Source organism: Natrix helvetica (assembly GCF_964273705.1).
Source record: "Natrix helvetica genome assembly, chromosome: W".
Lineage (NCBI taxonomy): Eukaryota > Metazoa > Chordata > Lepidosauria > Squamata > Natricidae > Natrix > Natrix helvetica.
The window spans coordinates 63,326,208-63,332,090 of NC_138555.1; the positions used below are offsets into that span (position 1 = coordinate 63,326,208).

General features: G+C 37.9%; 1 long non-coding RNA gene across 1 annotated transcript; it reads left to right on the top strand.

Annotated features, from left to right (window-relative positions):
• The first annotated feature begins 2,347 nt into the window (after positions 1-2,347).
• Positions 2,348-4,871, top strand: LOC309400731. Its single transcript, XR_014176702.1, has 3 exons — positions 2,348-2,942; positions 3,898-4,286; positions 4,318-4,871. It is a non-coding gene; the product is annotated as an uncharacterized lncRNA (long non-coding RNA).
• The last annotated feature ends 1,012 nt before the right edge of the window (positions 4,872-5,883 follow it).

The following is a 5,883-nucleotide window of genomic DNA, read 5'->3' on the forward strand; positions in this document are numbered from 1 at the left end:
TTAACTCAAGTTCCTTGTTTGCCTGGATCAGCCTAGCACTCAGCTGCTCCATTTTTTCGTCCTCCTTTTCCAACCTTCCTTCTATTACATTTATTCTTTGTTCGTGTTTATTGATCTGTTCCTGGAACTTCTCAAATTTATCGTCCATCTTCTGCATTCTCTCCTTTAATTCTACCGCATCACTCCTTATTTCTTTAATATCCTTTTTAAGTTCTTCGTGATTTTTAGCCATTGCCTCCTGCATGGTCTGTAGTATCATCTGTAATTCCTTAGTTGAGTTGGATCTTTCTCTCTGAGGCATATCCTCCGAAGATCTTTGGTTCGAGGGACTGGCAGCCGCTAGGGATGGCTGGGATGCTGTCTTCCTCCCCATGCCAATTTTCATTAAATTTGTACTACTTGTCATTTTTTGGAGGAATTGGATCCCTACTTTAATTTTTTTCCAGAACTCCCACTTACTTCTCTCCCTCGTAACTTTCTCCAGTCCTCCTTCTTTCTTTCTTTCTTTCTTTCTTTCTTTCTTTCTTTCTTTCTTTCTTTCTTTCTTCCTTCCTTCCTTCCTTCCTTCCTTCCTTCCTTCTTTCCTCCCTTCCTCCCTCCCTCCCTCCTTCCTACCTTCCCTCCTTCTTTCTTCCTTCCTTCCTTCCTTCCTTCCTTCCTTCCTTCCTTCCTTCTTACCTACCTACCTACCTTCCTACCTTCCTTCCTCTCCCTCTCCTCTTCCCTCTCCCTCTACTCAATTATCAATTTTAAATAGTGATAGGGGGTAGTAAACTCTATATATCAATTAGTTCGTATGTTATATGGGAACAGCTGTCATAGGATAGTGAGATAGTGTGAGAGACTTATCGTTTTATCACTGTATATATATGTGTGTGTATGTCACATTTATAATACTCCTAACTTTCTATTAATCTATTAATCTATTTTGATAACTTAGTAAATTCTAAGTGTAGAATGCTTATAGTTATTACTTATATTATGATCAAACAATCTCCTAGATTAATCAGTACTAGTGCCAATAATATCGAAAGGAGTTAGGATTAATAATCTTACAACAATAACAAAAACAAAAACAGTATATTCCTTTGATGGTAGTATTATAACATTAATTCCTATTTTTTAAGTTCAACCTCCTGTGTTGGATAATTATATGAGAGTGTTCTGGGTTCCCCTGCTCCGATAGATCTTCTTTCTCTCTCTCCAGATAGTAGTATCCAAAGGTTATCCAGAGAATATAGTCAGCAAAAATCCTGTTTTCTCTTAAAGTATTAAGAGGGGGGGGGGGGGGGAATTCCAGATTTCGCCAGTAGATGTCGCTCTTCCACTTGTCCAGAAGCTAACCAACTGCAATCAATCCACATATATATGTTGTTAAGATATATTTTTTCCGTCAAGCCTTCAAGACTTGTATAATTAACTCAAAACCCCCTGAATGTATCTGTGTTATTTACAGCCGGCCTTGTTATGTTAACAGATTAGGTTTAGGTTCAGCTTATCAGACAGTTCAGAGAGTAAAAAGATAAAGCCTCCATTTTTCACTCAGCATATTTCTCTCGCAGCTGTGATGAAGGAGGGTAAGCAGCCCCCCCACTTCTTGGAGCCCTTAATCTCTTGAGCTGTTTTGGGATAGAATTACCTTCTCCAAGATCCGGAAACTGTTAGGTCACTCGCAACTCCGACAGCTTCTCTGTAATAAATCCTCGCTTGCTTTGAACTCTTGTCAGCATTTTGGGATGGCCATTACTGTCGCCCTCTTCCACGTCCGGGGATATGAAGGAGATTTCAAGCACAGACCATGGATTGCCGTCCTATGGTCGTGTCAAACCAACCTTCTCTCTTCAGTCTTCCCTCCAGGAAGGCTTGGCTTATCAAAATCTTTTCAACAACCCCCCTCCGGATGTTAGATCTGGCTGCTGCTAACAGAGCTCTCTGTCCATGCAGCCATTCATGCTGGCAGCAAGCCCCGCCCCCCCAATTCAGATTATCAAATGCTTTTTGTGCGTCAATAAATATCAATGCTGCTTGTTTTCCTGGATGTATTTTGTAGTATTCTAATATGTCCATTATTGTTTGGATATTGTTTTTTATGTGTCTGTTGGGTAAAAATCTGTTTTGGTCTGGGTGTATGATTTCGTTTAATATATTTTTAATTCTTTCCGCCATAATTGTCATAAATATTTTATAATCAGCATTTAGCAGCGAGATTGGCCTATAATTTTGGATCTTTTGATTTTCAGCATTGTCTTTGGGAATTAGTGTTATTAGTGCCTCCATCCAGGATTTTGGTGTCTTAGCTCATTCTAATATTTCATTATACAGTTCTAATAATATGTTCTCTAATGATTTTTGCAATTCTTTATAAAATTCTGCTGGAATTCCATCTGGGCCCGGCGTTTTATTATTTTTTTGTTTTTGGATTGCCCTTTTTAATTCTAGCCTAGTTATTTTCTCATTTAATGTTTCTTTTGTTGTTTCCGGTAGGGTTAGAAGATTTCTCCTCTGGAGATATCTTTTAATATTCTCCTCTTCTATTTCCTCTCGGCAGTACAATGCTTGGAAGTATTTTACTGCTATATTTTTTTTTCCTCCTTTTGGTGGTGTATCACCCCTTTTTCATCCTCTAGTTGCTGTATTATTTTCTTTTTTTTCTCTTTTTTTAGTTTATAGGCTAACCATCTCCCCGGTTTATTGGCATTTTCAAAATAATTTTGCCTACATGATCTAATTTTCTGGGCCATTTCTTCTTGTGTAATTAAGTTTAATCTATGTTTAATTATTTCTTTTTCTTCTTTGGCTTTTTTGTTTTGAGGTTCTTTCTGAAGTTTATATTCTAATTTCCCCAGTTTCTCCTGAAGCTCTGTATATCGTTTCTTTTTATCTTTGTTTCTTCTTATTGTATATGCTATTGTAATGCCTCGTACATAAGCTTTAGTACAGGGGTGGCGAACAAGTTCGACAAAAAGAGCCAAAATTTTAAACTGTGAGAGTCAGAGAGCCACACCACGCAGTGACCTGCCAAAACAGACAAACACTCACACAAAAGCATATAATTTTAACAATAATATATTAAACACATAATATAACATGCTCAGTCAGGTGTTTTTTGTTATAAATTTTTATAAACCCATTAGAGCTGCTGTATAACTTTTAAATCCATAAATAAGTGGAATCTCTGTCCACCTAACAACCTACAAGATTACTTGATGACCACAACCAGGAATGCCACACTTGCAGTCATTAAACAAAGCAGTCACATATCTCGCTTAATGACTGCTTTGCTCAGTGACGAGATTGTGATTGTAAATCGAGTACAACCTATACATGGGTAAAGCCTGGTCCTAATATTATCTTCCTTTAACCTAATATATGTATTATAATATATATATGAGTTTGGATTATCTTTGATATCTATTACAATTACAGGCTGTGAGAAAAACACTCGTAGAATTTTGGGAAATATACTAACCATGGAAATTCAATTAAATGTTTTCTCCTATTTAAAACTCTGCTGCTCCTGAACCCAGAGCTTCAATATGCAACCATTATTATTAATTTGAGCAATCATTAGAACCTCACCGGAATCCTGCAGCAACTGTGCTAGACTTTGAAGCATTATTTTTTTGGGCGCAGCAGAGGGCGCTGTTGAGCTAAACCCGGAAGTACGGTCGACGCGACGACGCTTGCCTGCCCTCCACCAGCTCTGAGCTGGTGGAGCGGAGGCAAGCGTCGTCGCGGCGACCGTACTTCCGGGTTTAGCGCGCGATCCGAGCCACAGTATACTAAATAATGGTAAGAGGCAAAGAGCCTCATTTATTTTGGCCGCGAGCCGCATGCGGCTCGCGAGCCACGTGTTCGCCACCCCTGCTTTAGTAGTATTCCATAGGTTTTGAATAGTTGTCTGTTCATTCCAATTTTCTTTTAGGAAAAGTGCTAATTCTTTTTCCATATACTGTACATAATTCTTTTCTTTTACAACCCGCTGATTCATGGTCCATCTCTTTTTCCTTTTTGCTTCTCCTTTCCATTTGATTGTTAATGGGTTATGGTCTGCCCACATGTTCAGTGTTATTTCTACCTCTTCTACATCTTTCTCCATTTCTGGATCCATCCACACCATGTCGATCCTGGACCATGAATTATGGGGGTTTGAAAAGAATGTGTATTGACTCTTCTGTGGATTGATTTCTCTCCAAACATCTTTTAGATTTAATTCTTGGGCCATTTCAAAGAATGTATTTGGTAGAGTTCTCCTTTCATTTTTTTTTTTTATTATCCGTTTTATAGTCTTTCTTTGGATCTACCACTGCATTGAAGTCCCCTAATAGACATATGTTATCCAGTTCCAGTTCTGCAATCCGTTTATGTAGTTTACTATAGTATTCTTTCTGGTTCGTGTTTGGTGCACATATGACTGCAATTAATACTCTTCTTTGTTTTATTAATACTTCGATTAATAATGTTCTTCCCTCTTCATCTGCGTATACCTGTTTAGGTTTTAGCCAGTCCTTTATATATACTGCAATTCCTCTTTTCTTTGTATCAGCCAGGGCCAAATGTAGTTTTCCTAATTTTGGAGATTCCAGGATATTGCCATTTCCTTTTTTAATATGAACTTCCTGTAGGCACGTGATATCCATGTTTTGTTTTTGGAGCTTAGAAATTGTTTGTCTTCTTTTTATAGGTGAATTTAAACCATTTATGTTGACTGATATTAATTTCACTTCCTCCTCCATCCTGTTACTAGTTTATCGCCTTCGTTCCTTTACTTGGTTTTGTTTCCTTTTGGTTTCTTGTCCTCACTCCTTCTCTTTCCTGGGCTGCTGTATCGGTCTTCTTTCTCACATCTTGGTCTAGTCCTTTTTCCTCCTTCGGCTGCTCCTCTTTGCTTTGGGTTTCCAACTCCTCTCTGCTGTCTGATTTACCCTCTATATAGTGTTCATAGAATTCCCGGGCTTTCTCTACAGTGTCAATCCTTATTTTCTTATCTTGCCAAGATATTAACATGCCTTCCGGTATCAACCAGCGAAACATTATTTTATATTTTATCAGTTGTGTAGAGAGGAATTGGTAATTCCTTCTTTGCTCTCTGATTCTCTTTGGTATTTGTTTAAGGGTTATGACTTCTTTTCCTTTATGGACAATCTGTTCATCCCTTGTTCTTTTCTAAATTTCATCTCTGACAGGTTTTTTTTTTGCAAATCTTATGTGTATTTCATGGGGAAACTTGTATCTTCGTGCATAATTTGTATGCACTCTATAGATTTCATCAATATTGTTCCTCAGTTCACTTTTGTCCATTTGCAGTTGGTCAGCTAGAAGATCACTCATGAGTTTTGGTAGATCCTCATCTTTTGTCTCTACTATGTTCTGAAATCTTAAATAGAAAGAGGATCGTTCTAATTCTAAGTGGACTACTGCCTCCCTGAGCTCTCTGTTAACTGCTGTCAGTCTTTCTTGTGTTTCTTCCAATTTCTTTTCAGTTTGTTCTGTCCTAGTTTCTATCATTTTTATCTTCTGCTCATTTTTAGCTATTGTTTCCTGTATTTTCCCTATTCTGTCATCCAACTTCTTTATATCACCTTTTACTTCCCCTAAATCGCCTTTCACTTCCGCTAGATCGCCTTTCACTTCCCCTATGTCGCCTTTCATGTCATCATGATTATTAGTTATTGATTCTTGTGTTTTTATCATAAATTCCTGGATCATGTTTAATGAGGTTTGTAGGCTTTGTACGGTTGGTACAGATCCTGGTTTTTCACTGTTCGACAGGTCTGTTGTTAACTTTTGTCCTGCTGGAGAGGCTACCGCTGGCTGTGTTTTCTTTGAGGCTTTGGTAGCTGTGGATGTGTTTGCCATCTTTAGCTTTTTGAAAAAAATTAT